This window comes from Cavia porcellus, unplaced genomic scaffold (genome assembly GCF_034190915.1).
Source record: "Cavia porcellus strain 051 isolate PalLab524CR breed Dunkin Hartley unplaced genomic scaffold, mCavPor4.1 scaffold_28, whole genome shotgun sequence".
Lineage (NCBI taxonomy): Eukaryota > Metazoa > Chordata > Mammalia > Rodentia > Caviidae > Cavia > Cavia porcellus.
The window spans coordinates 41,144,716-41,167,137 of NW_026947511.1; the positions used below are offsets into that span (position 1 = coordinate 41,144,716).

At 40.6% G+C, this 22,422-nt stretch overlaps 1 protein-coding gene across 11 annotated transcripts in view; it reads left to right on the top strand.

Moving 5' to 3' along the window:
- Window positions 1–22,422, top strand: part of Usp49 (ubiquitin specific peptidase 49) — a 53,020-nt gene that overhangs the window by 3,034 nt on the left and 27,564 nt on the right. For 7 of the 11 annotated variants that reach the window (XM_013156818.3, XM_003473868.5, XM_063238883.1 and 4 more), the window contains exons 2-3: window positions 18,230–18,303; window positions 18,643–18,720. The gene's annotated coding sequence lies outside the window, so the exon portion shown is untranslated. Of the gene's footprint in view, window positions 1–1,847; window positions 17,896–18,229; window positions 18,304–18,642; window positions 18,721–19,487; window positions 19,588–22,422 lie in introns of those variants that run through there. The other 4 variants (XM_023566632.2, XM_063238880.1, XM_063238881.1 and 1 more) reach the window with 3 other exon arrangements.

The following is a 22,422-nucleotide window of genomic DNA, read 5'->3' on the forward strand; positions in this document are numbered from 1 at the left end:
ACTGTAAGATCAATCACAATGGAAAAAAAAAGTCTACCCCAGAGAAAGTTCATTGTTTTTTTTGTGTGCTACTATACTGTGCTAAACCACTGATTAATATTGAATACTTACGTCTTACTTGACTTTTCTAACAGTGGAAATCGACATTCTTTTCATCTAGGTAATACAAGTTATAATATGAGCTATATTTTCTTTTGTTTGTCAAATAGAATTTTTTTTTGTACCAGGGATCAAACTCACAACTGCGTTTGCAAGGCAGGCACTTATGCCGCTGAGCTGAATCCCTGGCCCTGTCAAATAGAAGTTTACTTGACTTTATTTTAGTTATAATCTTAAATCTAAAATGGCAATGTGGCAACCCTTGTAGATAATCTGTTCCGCACTTAATTATTTTTCCCTATCAGAATAGTGTGTCTTCTGTCTAACCAGCAACACTTAATGCTATATTTGTATTTGTTTCCTTTTCCCAATTTCCCTATTGTCAAATTTTGATGATAGAAGTCTGCTTACTTTTTACTTAGTATTTGTAACACCTAAGTTCTTGATACTCTGAATGCTAATAGCTAACCTTTGTATAATGCATTTTTTTTTTTTTTTTGTATACTGCTTTAATGGGAGGCCCTATTATAAGCACTTTACAAGTTGTAACTCATTATTTCCCCCACCGGTCCTACAAAGTGGATGCTGTTACTTTGTGATGGGATAGAGTCCTGGAGATTAAATGACTTGCCCAAGGTTATACCTCTGACATGTCTACTACTGCTTGTTCACAAGTTAATGGTCTTTTTATGTAAACTCTATTGGTGTCAAGTATCAGTGATATGGTCAGTATTGATTTTATTTTACTGTGGTGCTGAGGATGAAATCCAGGGCCTTATATCTGCTGAGCATGTGGCCTACTACACAGCTACATCCCTAACCTGTTAATCTTTATTTTAGTTTAAAACTGGACTTCGCCATGTGGTGGGGCTGGGCGCCCAGCCTTGGCCTTCTCCTGGCCCAGTCTGTTTTCTGGGGTCCTCTCCACCTGACCACTGGGGCCATCCCTGGTCCTCTCCAGGGTCAGTAGTGCTAGTTTAGTTCATTTCTTAATGGGTGTTTGTTTGTTTTTTGTGCCAGGGATTGAACTCAGGACTTTGTGCTTGCCAAGCAGGCATTTATGCCACTGAGTAAATCCCCGGGCAATTAATGGGTGTTTTTTCCAGCTTTTAAATTATCACTGCAGTTGTGATCTTAATCTTTTCCCTGTGTAAATTGGGAGCCTGGACAAATATCTGAGGGTCATGTATAGTGCACAGATTACATGCTTTTATTTTTTTCTCCAAAATTGTATTTATAAAACAAACTTCAATCAATTTAAAAATGCCTTACTGTGTGTACATTGCCTGCCTACTCTTGAAGCTCTGCACATTTTCTGATAGGGCTGCAGTTGAAAGAGTATTGCCATTGAAGTGAAACGGAGCTTAGATTTCAGAGCAGGTGTCCATAAGCAAAGTTCACTCAGACCCTTACTGAGTTTTTTACTGTTTTGTTTTTCTGTGTGCCTAAGTAATTTATGGCACTGCATATTTACTCATGCTTTAATTTGATTTAGTTTGAAATCAGTCTAGTCTTTAAAAAAAAAAATCTAACAGCATCTGCCTGGCAAGCACAAGGTCATGAGTTTGATTCCTGGGACACCAAACAATTTTTTTTCCCTAAATGTTCAAATTAGCTAAGTGTGTCAATTGTTTGAAATGGAAAACAACCCTAAAAGGGAGCTTCTGTTATTAGTACTATGTTCGTTCTCTCTCTCTCTCTCTCTCTCTCTCTCTCTCTCTCTGTTTCTCTTTTTCTCTTTTTTTTTTTTTTTTTTTTGATTCCCAGGATCCAAACTCAGGACCTCACACTTGCCAGGCAGGTGCTTATGCCACTAGGCTAAGTCCCCAACCCCTAGTACTATCTCTTGATCACATGATCTTATTACAACGTTTTAAACTTTAGAAAATCTGCACAAATGAACTGCTATACTTACTCAAAATTACCAATTTTCATTGTGATTCATTTGCTTTATCGTTTTCTTTTACTTGTACATATTTAAATATGTAAAATTGGAAAAAATGTGTATGAAGCCCTCAATTTTTAAAAAGAAAAAGGAAGGATATTTGAGTGCTGTGTGTCTGGGTTAGTGATATTTGATTTTAGTCAGACAGCTTAACACTAGGGAATGTCAAGATTAGAGTGGATTTTTCTGTTGTGGTCTTTTCTCTTTAGTATATTCTGAGAAAGAGTCTTTCCCCTGTTGTCCACCCCTGAGAGTGGGTGGACCACCCTCATCAGCAAAAATTGTATTGTCGCTTAGCTTCTGCTGGAAACCTCCCCACCAGTGTGGTACATCCTCAGGACATGCTGGCCATTGATGTATGGGTGACCATTGTGAAAAACAGGAGACATGGGGCCTTTCCACGCCACAGCCAAGATGTTCAGGTGGAATATGTGATTTGAAGATCTTGATGTGGCTTCAAGGAGCTGAAAGATTCAAAGTGCTTTAAGAATGTTGGTTAGACCTATATACATATTAACAGGAATCTGTGTAACATGAATTCATAAATTTGCTGGTTCTAAAACTATGTGTATTTTATTTGTTAATAATGACGCCAATTGCTTTACCAAAAAGAATGTTGGTTAGGACTAATACAAACAAATATGCCTTATGCTAAAAAGATCAATGGAAACATTAACATTTCATTACCTCCCCCAAAGTAAACCTAATTTTGATCATTGTCATAAAGGGAAATTACATGAGCCCCTTCCATCCCCAGTTGTCTCCAGTCTTCATTAAAATGATTAGCATATCCATTTGATAAAGGCAAAACCTGTAAAAACGCCTGTCCAATTTAGGAGAGAAGAATATTAGCTATATTCTGACAAATGTAAGATATAGGACTTGTGGGCTGCTTCTCCTTCCCCCACTTTTAAGCCGTTATCAAAACTATGAAATATGGCTTCTTATTAAAGCTGATTATAATAATTAAAAACACTTCCCTTTCTTAAGGATGAGAAAATTACAAATTATTTGGAAAGCATTGTTTCTAGTCATGCCTTATTGTTTCTGAGACATGGGCAGTTTTGAAAGACTACAATACTGTTCTTTTACATTCACATGTTAATAGAAATCTGGAAAGTAAGGCACTCTTCGGAAATGTTCGGGGTTGTTTTTATTATATGTCAAGTTGTAAACAGCATTCCTTGACAGGTATTTTCTCTCTTTGTCTTCTCTGGAGCTAATTAGTAATTTACACTCTAGTAGCATCTTTCCCAGCCTCACTGTGTGAAAATGCCTGCCACTCCGAGCCTTCCATGCAGCCAGGCTGGCGAACGATTGGGGCAGATGTTGGTGAGAACATCAGAAGGATCAGGGCTGAAATCCATTTTTTCATGTCATATTTTTAAAGGCTTTTGTATGTATCTTTCCTGCTCTGCACAACCCCTTCATATAATAGGAACGTTAGGATCTTCTGTAGCTTAGAACTACTGCCCTTGATTCAGTGTGGGATTTTCTCTTCTGGTACCAAATCCCCCTTCCTGCAATGTGGGATTTGGGGAGGATTAGCCCGCAGTCTGGCAGGGCAGAGCCCAGAGAGCCTCCGTCCACCCATCTTCTGAATCCGGAGCTTCAGGGCATGGCCCCTAGAACCCACCCAGTGGTGCTGCTGGGCAGGTGGGTGGGGGCGGGAGGGGGCAGCACTGTGAGACAAGGAAGATGCTTTGACATGATGCTCTCTTCTCTCCAAAGGAAGGACAGCCTTAGCTTTGTAGTAGCCTTTTCAAAAGGCAGCCAAGAGGGACCAAAAGAGACTTCATGGCTTGGTTTGAGCATTTTGTCACATGACTGTTTTGCTCTTTCCGGCCCCTTGCTGTCTTTCTTTAGTCTCTGACATGGGAAAGACCTGCAGGACCTGTCCTGTGTTCATTTGGATAGGCCATGTGGATGTGTTACAGCAGCAAGTGTGTGACTCTGAAATCATTTTGGATCAGTTTGTTTTATGAATACAAATTTTAGTTGAAAATTAAAGAAAGGACATGTAGAGATAAATGATTTGAACCAAAACCTTTCCAAAATGCCAGATAATTTGTGGTACTTATTTCGCAGTTATGGACACTAATTTATTAAGATAATAAGGTCAAGGTCCCTGTCAGAAATAATTAGACTCTCTTTGGCAAAAATTGTTACCTGGGGGGGGGGCGGCACAAAGAAAATCATATATGAAAAATTTATGAATAGCTCAGCTTAGGCATCACTGACAGTGACATTACAGTCATAGACCTTGAGATATTGACAGCCGATTAGCACTCAAGACCACAGGTCATCTCACGTATGTATTTCTTTCTCTTTTCTTCAACAGGGTTTCACTGTACAGTTCAGGCTGGCCTTGAATTCACTTTGTAGCCGAGACCGGTCTTGAACTCACAGTGATCCTCTTGCCTTGGCCTCCTGAGTGTTGCCACCCTGCTCAGGCTCCTGCATCTCATTTACATATGCCCTTGTCCAACTGTTTCAGTTTTATAAACCAGAGTCCCTGGAACATCCCTCTGGATGGCCACTGCCAATCTTTCTTGTTACTCTTCTTTTTCTCTGTTCTAATAGAAGCAGCCTTTTTTTTTTTTTGTACCAGGGATCAAATTCACAACTTCATGCTTACTAGGCATGTGCTTTAGCCACTGAGCTAAGTCCCCAGCCCCTGTATCTTTTTTTTTTCAACCCTTGAGCCCAGGGTTGAAAAAAACACTGAGCTACATCCCCATCACTTTTAATTCTAAGACAGGAATAATCCCAAACTGGTTGGGAAATTGTGACCCTACTACCGCAGCCTGCCGAGTCTCTGAGATTGCAGCTGTGCTGCAGCTCCTGTTTCTTTATTGGTTTTTGAGGCAGTGTCTTACTGTGTAGTCCACACTGGCTTTGAATCCACCATTGCGGCCCCGGTTGGCTTCAGACTTGTAATGCTTCAGCCTCAACCTCCCTGTGTTGAGATTACATTCACGGCTATCCCTGGCTACAGCCACTTCCATCTTCATTTTGACCTTATGAATCCTAAAGGAGTCAAAGATCAGATTACTAATGCTGCATATAAAAAGGTAAAATATTGCCAAAGTGAACTGATCAAAGAGATGATACAAAGATGAGAAAGTACATATGATTATGGAATTGAATATATTCTCGATGTTTCTAAAATGTGTAGTATGGCGGGAAGAGCCTGTAACAATGTACTGTAAGCAAAAGGTGAGTATGCTGTAGAGAGCGAAGAGGTCACTGTCCTTTATGCATGTCATTGTCCTTGCAATGTGGTTGAACTGGCCAATCAGATAAACATGACCAGTGTCCCTACTTACACAGCTAGTGTGATTCTTAAATGTTTTTCTCCAGAAGTAGTTCAGTTTAGTCTAGAACTAATAGTAAACTCAAAATGTACCTAAACTCTAGATTCTGTAATCTTCATTGTTTGAATAAATATACAGTGAAACATGTAATTACCACTTTTTTACTTACCAGACTGACAGAGATGTAAAAAGCTGATGATAAGCAGTCATGGATGGAGATTCGGGAAAGTTGGAGTCTCATAGACCATTGGCAGGCATGTCAGGTTTTTTTGAGGTAATTTGAGGGTTTCTGTTGGAGTGTAAAATGTTTGTATCCACTTCTAGCAATTTGTCCAATAGATAGTCATATTCTTGCATGAAAAATCTGAGAAGAGTTTTTCTTCCCAGCATTGTTTGTTATGGGGAAAATGACACCTGTCAGAGGCTGATTAGCTAATGTGTGGTGATGAGTCCACACCATAGAATAATGCTTAGCTGTCAAAACGCACAGCTCGTGCCAGGTGTGATGACACATACCTGTATCCCAGCACTTGGAAGCAGGAGGATTGCTAGGAGTTTGAGGCTAGCCTGGGCTACATAGTTCAAGGCCAAGCTGAACTACATAGCAAGACCCTGTCTCCGAAAAGCAAACAACCAAACAAACAAGCAAGCAAGCATAGGTCTCTGTTTGCTCCTGTGGAAATATGTTAGGTGTTCATTGTTACGTTATAAAGTCTCATTATAGGTCACTATAGACTATACTTTTGTAAAACGCAAGGACTGGAGTTTTTTTTGGGGTGGGGGAGATATTTAATTTTTAATCTGTACACTTTGGGTGCTGAGAACCTATTTCTGAGAATTATCCTGTAGTGGGGAAGGAAAAGAGGTCGGCAAAGATAAGAACTGTTCCGTTGCTATGAGCCGCGCTCCTCAAGGTTTCGAGTGAGAAGTGAGGACTGGACTGGCAGGAAGAGCATAGCGTGGAGGTTGAGACTGAGGCAGTGATGCAGAGCCTGCATTTGTTTTGTGAGCTGGGACAGCAGAAGTGTCTCCTCACGGCTAAACCAGGTAGTGCGCTTACAGCGTACGGAGCATTGCGGCACATGGCGAACGCCCAGAGTTAGCCTTCATCACTGAGTGAGGTGCACACTGTCTTCTATTAGCCTCTCTGGACTACTGCGATTGCTCTTGCTAACACAGTGATGATTTCACAGAACCCACAGACATCACACTGTTTCTTCATCCTTCCACCTACAGGCACTTAGTGTCAAACGCTGAAATACTAAAGTATTGCAATTTTAAAGCAAAATTAGGCATATAAGGTCCTACATGTCCCGTTAGTTTCCTTTGCCAGTATTATTATGTATGCCAGTTAGCATCTGAGTTTTATGTCATTTCATTATGAGACATTTAAAAAAGAAAGGAAACCTTTCTTAAATGTCATTTTCTGTGCTCAGGGGATGTGAGGTAGATGCGTTGCTTTGCACGGAACATGTGTTTTGTTAGCAGTGTGGTGTAATGAGCACATTAGTACAACACCTAGATTGGCAGCCAGCATTTTGTTTGTGAAATCTTTTAGAAAACTGAAATCTGGTGAGAAGGTTCCTAAGCAGTTAAAATATCTTGTTGCAGTGGGTATTTAATAGAACAAATGAAGCCAAAAAAATTCTCTTTCATAAAGTAATTGTTTCACCACTGAAAGCTCTGAGAAGAGGTGTGTGAGCCAAGGACTGAGACATGCCCGTGTTATTTATGTAGAGCTGTTAGTGCTTTTTTAATACTGGGGCTTGTCCTTCAAAGAATCTGAAGGTGTAAGGCCAAGTGTGGTGGCACACGCCTATAATCCCAACACTCAGGAGCCTGAGGCAGGAGGATCACTGTGAGGTTGGAGCCAGCCTGGGCTACAAAATGAGTTCAAGGCCACCCTGCACTGCATGGTGAAACCTGTCTCAAAAAACAAAACAAAACAAGAAGAGTATTTTCTGAGGTTGTAAAAACACACCTGCGTAAATAAGGAAAATTTCTGTTTAAACCCAGTTCTTGGCACCTTGTAAGTATTTAATACATTGTAAATTATGTAAATTAATGTATGCATGAATAAAAAGCATTAGTCCACCTTTCTCCCTGTGACCTGGGCAGTCTAACACTGGTGCACAAAGGCCTTCAGTCAGCCCTCACACCCACAGCCAGCTCTCTACTGTGTCTGATGTGTCTTGATTCTATGTGTATTTTTATAAAATGTTTGATGATTTTTTTTGTATAGGTATCTTTAATTAGATAATAGCTTATCATATCACACTGCTGTAGCATTTGACTGTACGCATCTCCTGTCAGAATACTATGGATCTCAATCTGGTTTTGCTTTTTTCACTCAGCACTGTATTTTAAAATTAAGGCTGGATGTAGATCCAGCTAATGGCTCCTATGTGCAGCATAGGATCCCATCGTGTGTATCATTCCCATAGCGCTGGGCACCTAGGCTACTACAAACAATGCCACCATCTTGGACATGTTTGAGAGTTTCTAGAATCCAGATCCAGGAGTGCCGAAGTAGAACGAGTGCTGTTCAGTGCTGGACAGCTGTGCCACCATCTCCCCATCAGCACTGTGTTCCTGGAACCTCCCCCAGCGCTCTTGTCCACATTTCTAATTGTTGCCATTTGATGATGTCTCATTTTAATTTACATTTCTAATTACTAGTAAGTTTTAGCATTTCTTCATATTCTGGTTAGCTGTTTTCCTTCTGTGAATTACCTTTTCATATCCTTTGTTTCCTGTATTTTTCTTGATTTATAGAAATCAAAAATCAGTACACACACACACACACACACACACACACACGTTTGTTCCTGTTTGGTTTTGAACCGTACTAATATCATCTCCTGGGAAATCACCTATTATTTTTTTTGTGTGTTTCCCTACTCCCTCCAGGACTGGGGATTGAACTCAGAGCCTCATGCATGCTGAGCAAGTGCTGTATCACTGAGCTACATTTCGTTTTGATAAATAAAATTTTACTTTGGTTTGAGACAAGGTGTCACTGAGTTGCTCAGGCTGGCCTGGAACATGTGATTCTCCTCCCACAGCCTCCTAAGTAGTTAGAATTACAAATGTATGCTACTGAACCTGGCTATCTGTAGTGGTCTTTACTGAACACAAATGCTTGATTTTTACATAGATCTAATGGTTTTGTTTTTGTTTGTTTGTTTGTTTTGAGACAGGGTCTCAGTATGTAGTTCAGGCTGGTCTCGAACTACTTGTATATCTGGGCTTGTATAGTGAACTCAGTGAGCCTCCTGCCTCAGCTTACCAACTGCTGGGATCACAGATGTGTGCCCCCATGCTCAGCTCAGATCTATAATTTTTTAAAAAATCACTAACACATTATATTTGCCTTATTAGCACTTCTTAGACATGAGTCTCCCAGATCATCTCCTCAGGGCTTCTTCTTTTGGCTTTATTTTACCCAATATTATTATTATTATTATTTTGGTCTTTTTCCTTTTTATTGGTACCGGGAATCAAACTCACGACTGCCTGCTTACAAGGCAGGCGCTTATGCCGCTGAGGTAAATCCCCAGCCCTCCACTGTATTTCATGCTGGCCTCATTATGAATCCCAGTCTGGCTTCAAATTCATAGCAATCCATCAGCCTACTGAGTGCTGGGATTACAGGTATGCACCACCAAACCTGGCAAGAAGTCTAATTCTGTTGATGTTATGCTGTTATTTTATTTTATTTTATCAGTACTGTGTTTTTAACCGAGCAGTATCCCCATCCCATTTTTATTTTTTTAAATACTGGGAATCAAATTCATAACCTTGCACTTGGCCAGGCAGGTGTTGTGCCACTGAGTTACATCCCTGCCCCTTTCACCCCCAACCCATTTTTATACTGGGACAGGGTCTTGCTAAGTCCCTGAAGTCCTCTGGGTAGGTTGGAATTTTCAATACTCCTGCCTCAGCCTTCAGAGTGCTGGGATTATAAGCATGTACCACCAGCTTTGGATTCTCAGTTCTTTTTTCCTCCTTTGAGATATGCTGAAATTTTACAATAATCTGCCTCACTTTTGGCCTTGTTGTATTTTTTGTGCCAACCTCTATGGAGGCCTTTTCAATTTGGAAATACATTTTTAAGTTCTGAGAGTTTTTTAATTTTTAAATATTTTAACCAACTTTTAAAATTCTTCCCAACCTTTACGTCTACCCTCATGCCCTCAGTTTTCTCTAAGACTCTTACTACTTTTGTTAAAAGTTTCAGACAGGTGGCCCTTTAATTTTTTTCATTTTTGTTATTTTTCTTCTTTTTGTCTTTCTGATCTTGAAAAGTGTCTTAGTCTTCATCTCCAGAATATCCTAATTAGTTTTATATTTCTGCTGACATAGTTTTAATTTTAAGAACTGTTTTGACAGAAAAGTGGTTTGGTGTGAGAAGGACCCAGCCTGCCCTTGCTGGAGACGCAGGAAGGGGCCATGAGCCAAGGCCAGAGCAGCGCTCTCAGGGGAGGGGAAAGCAAGGGCTGCTCTGGCCTGGCTTCTCCGGAGCCGCCTTAGTTTTAGTCTGGTGCAGCCTGCCTCGGTCTTTGGCCTCCAGAATTGCGAGATAATAAATCATGTTGTTCAAACAAAACAACAGCAACAAAAAGAACTTTTTCCTTTGAATATTGCTTTTTAATAGTTTTCTATTTTTTTGTTTCATAGATGGAATAGTTCTTCTTAGTTATACTTTTTTTTTAAACAAAATAATTTATTCAGCTTCCTTTACCATCTTGGTTTCCTTAAAACACTTTTATTCTGTATGTGTGTATTTCATTTAGGAATTTCCTTATCTACATAGTTTTGAATGTCTTATGTTCAGGAGTAAGCCACTAAAAACTTATCTTCTCTAGTATTCTTCACCTTACCAGTATATCTCCATCTTCTCATTACACTAATTGGAAATAAAAGCCACCTCTGCCCCATCCTTTTTTTTTTTTTTGAGATGAGGGCTTGCTATGTAGTTTAGGGTGGCCTGAAACTCACTATGTAGCCTAAGCTGGCAACCCTCCTGCCTCAGGCTCAGTACTGGGTTTATAGGCATATGCTACCATACCACCATAAACCCATATTTTATTTTATTTATGTTATTTTATTGAAAATAAAACTAAGCAAAATAAAACAAAATAATGCCAATCAAAACAAACCAGTGTGACACAGAATTTCAAAACAAACCCATATTTATATGTATTATTTATTTATTTGGTGCTAGGCATCTGACCCAGAGCTTCATGCATGCCACTCAAGTGCTCTGTCACTGAGCGGTGCTCCCAGCTTCTCTCTAACCATACCTCTTAAACATTGCCCCTAAAATGTAGTTGTATGCTCTGTCTTTTCTCCCTGCATTGCTGGATATTGAACCCTTGGCCTCATGCATGCTTGGCAGATGCTGTGCTGCTAGGCTACATTCTCAGCCCAAAATTTTATTTTTTTGTACTGGAAATCGAACTCAGGATCTGCACTTGCCAGGCACGCGATTGGTAGCTGAGCTAAATCCCCAGCCAGCAGTGTAGCTGTTAGGCATGATATTGTTTTTCCTAGCATAGGTGACTTGGAGAGCTCCACAGACTCTTAAGTACTAGAGATCAAACAGTGGGTCTTCACACTGAGCTGCATCCCTAGTAACATCCCAGACTGGGCTCAAACTTGTGATCTTCCTGCTTCAGCCTCCTAAAGTGCTGACATTACATGCATGTGCCACCATGCCTGGCTTCTACAGATTATAGGTCTTGTCTAAATACTCCTGACTTCCCTGGCTCAGGTAGGTACTTCAGCATTTTATCTAAATGCTATAATAACTTTAGAGTTATCCATTTCAATTTTACCAGTACTAGGATGGTTTTTAATGGAGATTTTCAGGGGAAAACAATTTATACTTATACTATAGTGAATAGTGATATTTAGGTTAGGTTAGAGTTAACTTATTTAATTGTAAAGGAAGTGTGGTACTCCTGCCTCAGGCAGGAATATTAGAAACATATTAAAAATGCAGTGCTTAAAGTTTTTATTTGAAATATTTTCAATTGGGTGGGGTGGTACACACCTGAAATACCAGTACTCAGGAGGCTGAGGCAGGAGGATCACTGCAAGTGAGGTCAGCCTGGGTTACACAGTGAGTTCAAGGCCAGCCTGAACTACATAGTGAAGCCCTGTCTCAAAAAGACCAAAAAATTTTTTTCCTGTTTGGGGTTTATTTTTTGTTTGTTTTTGTTCTTTTTTATGGCAGGGGGTACTGGGGATTGAACTCACAACCACGAACTTGCCAGGCAGGTGCTTATGCCACTGAGCTAAATCCCCGGCCCAAAATTTCCTATTTGTGAGACACAAGTAATTTTCTAAGTTATTTAGAAATGATTCTAGGAATGGGGATTTAGCTCAATGGCATAAGCGCTTGTCTGGCAAGTGCGAGGTCGTGAGTTCGATCCCCAGCACCAAAAAAAAAAAGGATTCCAAAGGATAATCCTTTTTTTTTTTGGTACCAGGGATCAAACTTATGACCTCACACTTACCAGGCATGCACTTGAACCACTGAACTAAATCCCCAGCCCCAAGAAATAATCTTTATAAAACAACTACTGATTCTTTTCAGAGTTTTCTGTGAAAACAATTAGCTGCCCTGACAAGTCTTTATGTTTAAATTCTAAAGTTAGAGGAGAGTGCGGTGGTGCATGCCTATAATGCCAGCACTCTGGGAGGGTGAGGCAGGAACACTGCAAGTTCAAACCTAGCCTTGGCAATTTAGGAACCCCTGTCTCAAAGATAAGAGACAGGGTGGAGGGAGTTCAGTGAGAAAGCCTTGGGTTCAATATCCAATATGGGGGAAATTGGGTTAGAAATCTTTTTTGTGAAGGAAGTACAGAGTCAGGACAGTGGCTTAGCTCCTTGACTCAACTGCTTGTCTGGTAAATGCGAGGTCGTGCGTTTGATTCCCAGTACTGAAAAAAAGGCCCATCGCCAGCTAAGTTTACCATGGGCAGACAATGACTGAACCTCGCCGTCAGTCACTGATGTGGGATTACTGGGTCTAGACCAGCACAGAGCAGTCTCAGGTGTGCAGGCTGCCATGTGCGTGGTGGGGTGATCCTGGGCCAGTCCTCTGCCACCCAGTAGGACTCTTCATCCTTCATCTGTAAAGCACCGCCGACATCCTTCTCCCGTGAGAATGAATTGAGCAAGCGCATGTGTGCTCGTGTAGTAGGAGGAGAATAAATGTTTACAAACGTCCTCTCCATTAAAGTTGCTACCCTGTACAGACGAAACTGTTGGGTAGCATTTGTAGGAAGTTCTCGGCAGTGATGGTGTTCCTGTTTCACAATGGTTTGAATGTATGATGTATGCGGGCAGTTGAATCTTAGCAACTAATATCTGTTAGATACAGAATGCGTTACAGTCAAGATTGGAGTTGACCTGTGCATTGAAAGAGCAGCTCTGCTAGACGCTCTTTGATTTTGTGCCTGACACTGCTGCTGTTCAAACTAAAGCGGATTTGGTGTTGCTTTTGTTTGCTCTTAGCTGGCCGAGTGGGCACCGAGCAGGCGCGTGAGGCCATGGCTCCCAGGTCACTTTGTTTGTGGTGAGAAGGGATTCGCAGTCTGGCTGAGAGCTAATGCCCTGCATCCTTATTAAGCTGTCAGTTCAGACTAGATGTTATTTAACTGAAATAGAGAACCGGAAGCCAGAGGCAGTTTAGTATTCTTTAAATTCTGCCTGGCTCGTCTGGCTGTTTTATCCTCACTTCCCTCAGCTCCCCTGGCAGGTTTGTGTATTGGTCTCTCTTCTTGGCAGAACAGTGATCTAAAATCTTTCCTTTCTTTGGTAGCAGAAGACAACTAACTAGCACATGTACAGCTGTTGACAGTTTATAACACACGTGCACACGTTTTCCTCTAACCTTTGCAGCACCCTTGAAAGGGGTAGAACTGATGTTCTGTCTGTCTACAAGCTCAGAAGTAGGGGTCTGAAGGTGTTACTGAGTTCCCCAAGTTGCACTGCGAATAAGCTGGGTCTTAGACTCAAGCCTTCAAGTTGGATTCTAAAGTTCAGGCCTTTTTACTCTCCCATGTTCTTGGGTTCCATCTTCTAGTGTTGTATTGAACCTGAAGTTGGCAGGGCAGGTAGGTTCCTAAAGCCTTTTTGATCCTAATCTGCTCTGTAACATTTGGGCAAAACTTCTAATGTGGAGCGTGACCATATTTCAGTCTGAGACTCCGGCTCTCTTACCATATCACTGTATTGATTCCAGATGGTTTTTGCTTAGAGAGGCCAAACCAATATGAAATGTTTTGTTCTGATACAACAGTGTGCTTATACAGAGGTGATAAAGTTCAAATTTGCAATGGTACGAGAATGTGTGACATTTTATTTTATTTTGGTACCAGGGATCAAACTTACAACCTTGCACTTACCAGGCAAGCTCTTGAGCCACTGAGCTAAATCCCTGGCCCAAATATGTGACATTTTAAATTGACGATAAATACTTTATAAATATGAGAAAGCATTTTGCATGAGGAATGAAATTTAAGACACATATAAAAAAATGGAGTCCTCTACCAGTAACTCATTTGCCCAGCAATACATTAATATGTCCTTTGTTTTGGTGGTGTGCTGTGTCAACAGGATGCAATTGTGAATAAGAAGCCCTGCCCTGGGAAGGCTAGGCTGGTGTGTAGTATAGCACAGCTTCCCAAACCCATGGGCCACATTTCTGTTTCATGTAAGGAAGCAATTTAACAAAGAGTATAAAAGAAATCAACATATTAGAGAAATGAGCTGCAGTGTTCCCACCTAGGTTATTCCACACTCCATCAGAGCGTGTGAGTACATCCTAGCATCCTTTGTATTTTACAGAAATCTATCAGTCTCTGTTTTGCAGTTTCTATGCAGAAGACCTGAACTTAAACCTATGGGACAAACTAATAACTCTGAATCTTAGAACAGTGAAACCAGAAGGTTGTGACTCTCTCTTCATGCTGTCCTGGTGCACACTGAAATGTAAAGCATTACGTATTTCTTTTCGCATTATTTACTCTGCGTGTGATAAGAACAAAGTCTTAGAATTTAAAAATTTGAGTTGCCCTAGAGATGATGCAGCTCATCGGGGCAGTGTGTGTGGACTGAACTCCAGGCTGCCTAATACTAGTTCTTTTCCCCGCAAGCTACAGTGGGGCTTTAACTAGGCAGCCCAGAGACATTGGTTTCTGACTGTGGTCTCCTTAAATTTTCATATGAAGTTTCCTTGTCTAATATGGGTAAATGTAAATTTTTTCTTTGTTTAGTTATGTGAACTTTCTTCCTCTACTTAACTGTCTGAATTTCCTTTACCTTTGTATTGTCCAAGATTTTTGACCAGTTTTAATTTGGATAAGATATGCCCAAATCATTTATGATATAAATTAATTCATAATGTTAATTTAAAATATGTCATTCTTGTAAACTTTCTAACCAAATGCAGAAAAAGCATCTAATCCTAACTTGAATTTTGAGCCTTTGCCTCTTTGGTAGTGACTCCAAAACATACAGCATTAGATACAGCTCCCTAGATTGTCACCCTGCCTCACTCACTCTTGGGGCTGGCCTGAGATGCCCAACAGATGTGTGTACAGTACTATAGTAATACATTCATGCTTACATGCCAGTCTTCTTTGACCGTTTGTCATAAGGCTTTCTACTATTTGCACTTACAGATTGGGATAGGTAGACTGTGTGGCTGGACCGAGGACGTGCTTCAGTCCTACAAGGCCCCGCTGATAAAATCAGAAAGTGATTGAGTGGTGGGAAGTAAGCCTGGTGTCTTAGAGCCTTAGAATGTGAATGGAAATAGCAGGTGGACTTCAGATGTTTTTGTGTTTCTCCAGCCTCTGCAGTCCTTCATCAGGATTGATTCAGGCATTTTTTAGACATCACAGATGCTCAATAAGACAAGGAGCTGTTGCTGACCACTAGGAGCTGAAAGGAGAAGGCAGCCACACATTGAACATGGCATAATATTTGTATTTTGAAATGTGCCACGTAACTGAGTTTGTTGAAAAAGGTACATGTTGGTCAAATTTATTTTCTGATTTAAATTTATTAATATTCCCAGTTAACGTTTTTTTTTGTCTTCTGAGGCAAGGTTTCACTATGCAGTTCCGACTGGCCTTGAGCTCACTTTGTAGCCCAGGGTGGCCTCAAACTTGCAATGACCCTCCTTCCTCAGCCTTTCAAGTGCTAGGATTACAGCCATGCACCACCACATCTGGCTCAGTTAACTTTTTGAACTTTTAAAAATATAGTAATAGGGCCATAGATTTAGCTCAGTGGTGTAAGCACCTGCCTGGCAAATGTGAGGTTGTGAGTTCAGTCCTCGGTACCAAAAAAAAAAAAAAACAAAAAACAAAAAACAAAACAAAAACCCACTCAAAAATATATTATTTTTTAAACTTTTTTAAAAATTAGTACTTGTTTGCAGTACATGCAATTTACAGTTTTCTTGAGGAGTATTACATTTAACTTTCCTATTAATTACAAGTTGAGATCCCTCCTCAGAAATATAAAATATATTAAAGTCTTTTGAGATATATATTTTGAAATATTTAAGCCACATTTTAAGATACAGATTATATGTATTTTAAAGATAACACCTCTTCTACTTGGTTAGCCATCTGAACATGCCCTGTCTGCCTCCATTAACACAGTGAGTGATCAAAGGAGGTGGATTACTGCTGACACCAGGCCTTGGGGCTTGCCTTTCTTCAGAGCAGAAACCCAGACTTGAATTGTAGCTCTGCCACGTATGGGTTCTATGGGACTTATTTGTGCCTCAGTCTCCGTGTCGGCACAATGGAAAATAACAATACCTACGTTATAGTTGTAAGGATTAAATGAGCTAAAATCTATAAAGCACTGAGATGAATGCCTGCCATACATTAAAGGCTGTGAGTTGTTGATGGCCATCTTAATAATTGTTGTGATTGCTATTATTTGTGAGATAAAATTTAGTCAGATTAGATTTCTTTTTTTTTCTTCTTTTTCATTTTTATCGGTACCAGGGATCGAACTCACGACTGCCTGCTTACAAGGCAGGCGCTTATACCACTGAGCTAAATCCCCAGCCACGTCAGATTAGATTTCAAAAATTGATTTTTACCAGGCATGATGGTGCACACCTGTAATTCCAGTACTTGGGAGGTTGAGGCAGGAGGATCAAGAGTTCAAGGCCAGCCTGGGCTACATAGCACGACCCTATCTCAAAAATAAGTAACGTATAACGTAACTTAGTTTTAAGTACAATTAAATTAACTTTCAACTTACTTTGGTGCTCTTACATTGAAAGTGAGATTGTTTGGATAGGAAAGTTTTCCATTTGTACAGCGCCAGTTCAGTTTTCCTAGAGTTTGCCCGAGACCTCTCAACCTAGAATGTGGAAGAGCTGAGCTCTCTTTGTGTGTCTCCTGCACTTCATGATCACAGGGCGTCTTCTGCCTTCCGGACCACTCTTTCTTGCCTGTGCCACTGGTTTTTACCACAGTGTACCAGACTTGTCTCTGATTTCGGGAGGCCCTAACCGCAGCGTTTGCAGATTTTGTAGACTAAACTGAAGGTGGGGAAATAGAGATGGGTGAGCCTTGCTCTGCAGGAAGGCAGACCACTTTCCTAGTAAGGCCTCCCATTCTTAAAATGTTTTCAGAGCTCCCTTGACCTGAGTGCTTCACCCCTACCTAATCCCAGCTTTGCTCCATTATTCTGACGCTTCTTTTCTTCTCTCCCTTTCATTCTCCTCATTATTCTTCTCCCCATTCGCTTCAGAGATAAAACAACACATTCTGCCCCTTGTCTAATGCAGAGCAATTTCCCTTTCTTGACAACCATTCTGGGATCTTGACAGCCATTCTGTAGAGGGCCACCCACTCCAGGGGACTGGACAGGAGAGGCAGGGGGCCATACTGAGGGAAGACATTTTCACAAAAGAAGTTTCTTCCAAGAGGAATTCTTGTGTTAGCCGTTAGGGTGACAAAATAGAGAATATTCCATCCTGTCACATGGTAGCCAAGAATACCAATCTCAAGATTAATTGAGTTAAGACTCAAATGAAGTATTAGAAATGTGAAAAATTACTATATAAATATTTTGTCCAAATCATAAACTTCAATTTTTGGTTAGGATAATGTCCTTGGGAATATATTCTGCTTTTAAAGAAGCATGCTGCTTCCATAAAGGTCACAAATCGAATTAACACGAGTCTCTTCATGTCATCTTGCATTATTATATTTTACTTTTTTTTCCCTCTGAGGACAGCCCCCCCCCCCAAGGGACAACTTTTTTATTTCACTCTTTATTTCTTTCCTTCTTCTTCTTTTTTTTTTTTTTTAAATTTTTTTGGTAGTAGGGTTGGAACCCAGGGCTTCGGGCACACTAGGCAAGTGCTGTGTGCTGTGTCATCAGCCCTTCTCTGTGATTTGAGCCACAGTCTTACTGAGTCGCGCAGGCTGCCCTCTCACTCTCGATCCTCTGCCTCGGCCTCCCATGCATCTGGGAATACAGGTGTGTGCCAGCATACTTTTTTTCCCTTTCATCTTGTATGCAGACAAATTGTAATTCTTAAAATCTAAAACAGTGTGAAAGTGCATTTTTCCCCAGGAAGTAGAACTTTAATATTTCTATTTATGGATCAATGTACCCATAAAGTCACTGAATCTTTATCTTTGCTAAAAGAAGGATCAGATTTTTTTTCAATTTTATGTCAGTTTTGAGGATTTGTAGGGAGTTCACTATGTTGTAAACTGATCATCTTCTGAATTTATAGGTGAGATTCATGAAAATTTATTTTTTTCTCGTTATGCATTAGCCTAGACTTACAGATTGTTCCCCCTCATAGGTAATAAAGAAGAGGAAACCTAACCAATTATTGTGGAGTAATATGGAAGAAGATGGGAAGAGCTTGTTTAATGGGTAAGAAATAAAAGAAACCTTCTTTGTAAAAACTATTCATAAGAGTATTATGTATGGCCAGTTGTAATATTAAAAGCCTGCTAAGATAAGGAATTAATCACAACCTTTGTCTTCTTCCTGTTCGTACTTTGAGTACTGCTTCCATCTTAACCTTGTAAAATTTTTAGTATGATGAATTAATTTAAGCTAAGGGGGCAGAGTCATATGTGAAGATAAAATGGGGCATAGAGGTCAGCAAACGTATTAAATCAAGTAGGTCTCGGAGTTTGCTGGTGGGTGGATGGAGCTTGTGTCTGTCCTGACAGTCAGGAGTCTTTATCCACCCTTCTTTCTCTCCAGATGCTGCCAGCTGCTGCAAGTGTAGTCTCGCCATGGGGGAGCTTGTGCACTTGAGCAAGTTGAGATGTGTGTCAGGTGGTAAGCAAATAGAATTCCACACAGGCCCCCATAAAGAGTGTGACTAAGTTTATGAGATACAAAAACATTTACTCAAGTCTATACATTCTTATTGTTAAGATTTAACTATCACAGATAAGCAAGTTCCTCTTCCTGAATCTTAGTTCCCTTACATGATCAATAAGTATAATGTGTATTTATGCAGCCTGTCTCTCTGTCTAGTGGTTAGAAACGTGGCTTTGGAGCCAGACTGGTTTTACTGTGCCTGCAAAAATATCTGTTTTGAAGCAGGAAGCACAGTTCTTTTGTGCCCAGAGAGCCATGGCAAGCTTTCTGTTGAGTGTCTGTCAGTCTGTTTGGAAGGACAAGTCTGGAGTTTCTCTTCTTCTTGTTAGCAGCACACTATCATAGCAGCACTGAAAATGCCGTCAATGCCTTGCTCATGGCTTATCCAGCACTTTCTTAGGGGACACAGACACTTGCCTGTGTTGAGAGAGAAGGACATTGTAGTAAACATCTCTTTCTTAGCACTTCCCTTTTGTGTGTCCCTGGGGCTTGTCTGATTATTATAAACTCTGGGATCCACTGTGATTAGGGTGACGCTGTTTTAATAGACCTTACACAAAAACTGAAGTCAGCAGGTGCTGAGTATTGCATGTTGTCATGCAGAGTTGGAAGTACTTTTCAAACTCATTATCTCAGTGAACACCATTCCTACTTAAGGAATAGATAATTGTTATTATTTATATTTTATCTATTTATGTTTATTTTATGTTATTTTGAGACAGGGTCTCACTATGTAGCTGGCCTTGAACTCACTATGTAGCCCAGGCTGACCTCAAACTCATGTGATCCTCCTGCCTCAGCTGCCTGGTGCTGGCATTAAAGGTGTGTGCCACCATGCTTGGTTTATTTCATTTTAAAGATAGAAAAGCAAGGTACAGATTAAGTAACATGTCTGAAGCTATATTCCAAAAATCACCTGCAGAATTCTAGTGTAGGCCTGTGTTATTGACCAGGGACATCCTAGCCTCGTTAATAAATTCTTTAAGGTCCGCTAAGGGGTATGAATTTAAATAAGACACAAAACCCAGCTATCTCCTGGGAAATTTACTGTCACCATTCTGTTTTTGTCTATCTGTGGGATGAATGTTTAAAACCATATGTCTTCTCAGTGTGAGAAAAATGAGGAGGTGAGAATTTAGAATTAGAATGAGAATTGTTTGTAATGGTACACGCAGCTGCCTACCTGGGGAGCAGCACCTGTTTAGACAGGATGGGAACGGCTGGTTTGTAGATTACCTTCTTGCTGGTATTCACAGAAACATGCGGCAGCTTGGCACTGATTGGTAATGAGAAATTGCTCTTTTGTCCAGTTAAATAGTATTTGAATGACAGTCAGCAGAAAGTTGTGCAAGAGAAGAAAAGCCAGGAGAAAGGTGACTTATGGGTCTTATAATTAGAATGTCACTTATAAGTGATTGTCTAAAAAGTAAATGTACACTGATGGTTGACATTTATACGTGAACTAGAAGGAGTCCGAATACATATTTTTTGTTCTGGTGACCATGTCAAGGAGAAGCACTGACTATTCTTTTCTTCAAATAGCACTTCGCTTCCTGTTGAAATTAATGTTGAAGTACAAAGAGCAGGTGATATTTAAAGGAGCAGATGTTTTAGCCTCCCATGAATGTAGCTGCATGGCATTGGTGGTGTTTTCCTATTTCCACCATTTTTTACTCCTTTCCCTCGTTTGAGAATCCCTTTCAAATGCTGATCAAAGTTATGAGTCTTAGAATACGTATCTTTTCAAAACAATGTCTTCAAGGGCAGTCCAGGCAGTGCAAAGGCTTTGAGAGGCTGATGAGGTCAAAACTATTTTCATAACAATACCACAACTTGATTGGCTGCCGCTTATTCACTCTGGAGTGGCCAAAAGCTGTTTAGTGGGAAACTGACTGGATGCCAAAGCAGATAGGGAATCCAGCTGTCTTTCTTAATTAATATTGGACATTAAAACGGTTGCACTAGTCATGAAGGCACAAACTTGAAATCCCAGGTCTTGGGAGGCTGAGGCAGGAGGATCACTGTGAGTCTGAGAGCAGCTTGGGCTTCAATGTGGACTCCGAGGCCAGCCTGAGCTGCGTGCATACTGAGAACCTGCCTCCAAAAAAAAGTAAAAGTGAAAACGTAAAATAAGGCCACTCGTCTTCCCGAATTTGACTTGACCATCGCTGTGGTTTGTTTCTGTATCAGGACATTACAATGGTTTGTTCCCTGCATTTTTATTTTATTTGTTTGTTTGCTTGGCACCACGGCCTCACACTTGCCAGGCAGGCACTTAGGCCAGTGAGCTATATTTATTTTACAGTGCTAACTGAAGTGTTATGTGCCAGCCCAGCTCAAGGGGATGCACACAAGGCAGAGAGCAGAAAGAAAGCAAACAATGTCTGCCTTCCTGCAGCTCAGGCCCTTGCTTCCCTGCCATCCCGTACCTGTTGTAGAGCACCTTCTACAGGGGACCCTCAGAGTTGATGGCTGTGGTTGGTCCTGGGCACTGATTTGTGTTTCCCAGTAGCTGTGAGCTCTTGGCACCATACTTTGACATTTTGTGATTTCTGATTTTTTTTAATAAGACACCAGAGTTGGGCATGGTGGCACACACCTTTAATTCCAGCACTTGGGGAGGCTGAGGCAGGAGGATCACTGTGAGTTTGAGGCCAACCAGGTCACTATCTCAAGGAAATGAAACAAACAAAAATACTAAAAAGGCATTGAATGATAGAGATTTTTTTTCTACCTTACATGCCACAGTGTAGCACTAAAAATGGATCTACCCAGTCATTGTGGTGGATTTAACCTGGTTTCATTTTTAAGGTTAGTGCAGTTCTGTCAAGAAATTTTGACTTCATAGAAAAATACGAACTGATTTTAAATTTGATTGTTTTTATTATATTATTATATAAAGAAAAAAATCTTTGTATTGTGTGAGGTTTTCTTTTCCTGTGAGCTGTTCCCATGAGCCTGTAGTTTGTTAGAATGACTTCAGTATAGAAAGTGCTCACTTGGCTCATTAGATTGAGTCTCCTGATGAGAAGGTTAACTGTTACTGCTGCCTGGCTGGCTGTCTCCCTATCACATGCTCACCCCAGCCACTTCCAAATGCAGGACAGACAGTGGGGACACTGTGAGACTAGTAATGGAGCTGAAGTGACCTGCAGACTCTGAATGGCCAAGAATATTCTCTAAAGAATAATCTTAAAGGGGACTGGGGATTTAGCTCAGTGGCATAAGTGCCTGCCTTGCAAGCAGGCAGTCGTGAGTTCAATCCCCAGTACCGATAAAAAGGAAAAAGACAAAAAAAAGAGAATAATCTTAAGATACACTTTCATAGCAATTGTTTTTTTTTTCTTGGCTTTTTGAGACAGGATCTCACTATGCAGTTCGGGCTGGCTCTGAGCTCACTTTGTAGCACAGGCTGGTCTTGAACTTACAACAATCCTCCTACCTCAGCCTTCTGAGTGCTGGGACTGTAGCCATGTGCCACCATGTGGCACAGCAACTGTTTTTTTTTTTATAATGTTTTTTATAACTTTTTTTTTTTAAAGCCAGTCAAACTTAGCGGTGGGGGGGGTGGTATACTAACTTTAGTGACACTAATGTTAGTAAGTTCTGATAACCCACTGCCATCAGACCAGCCTATAACTGTTTGTTTTTTTTTTT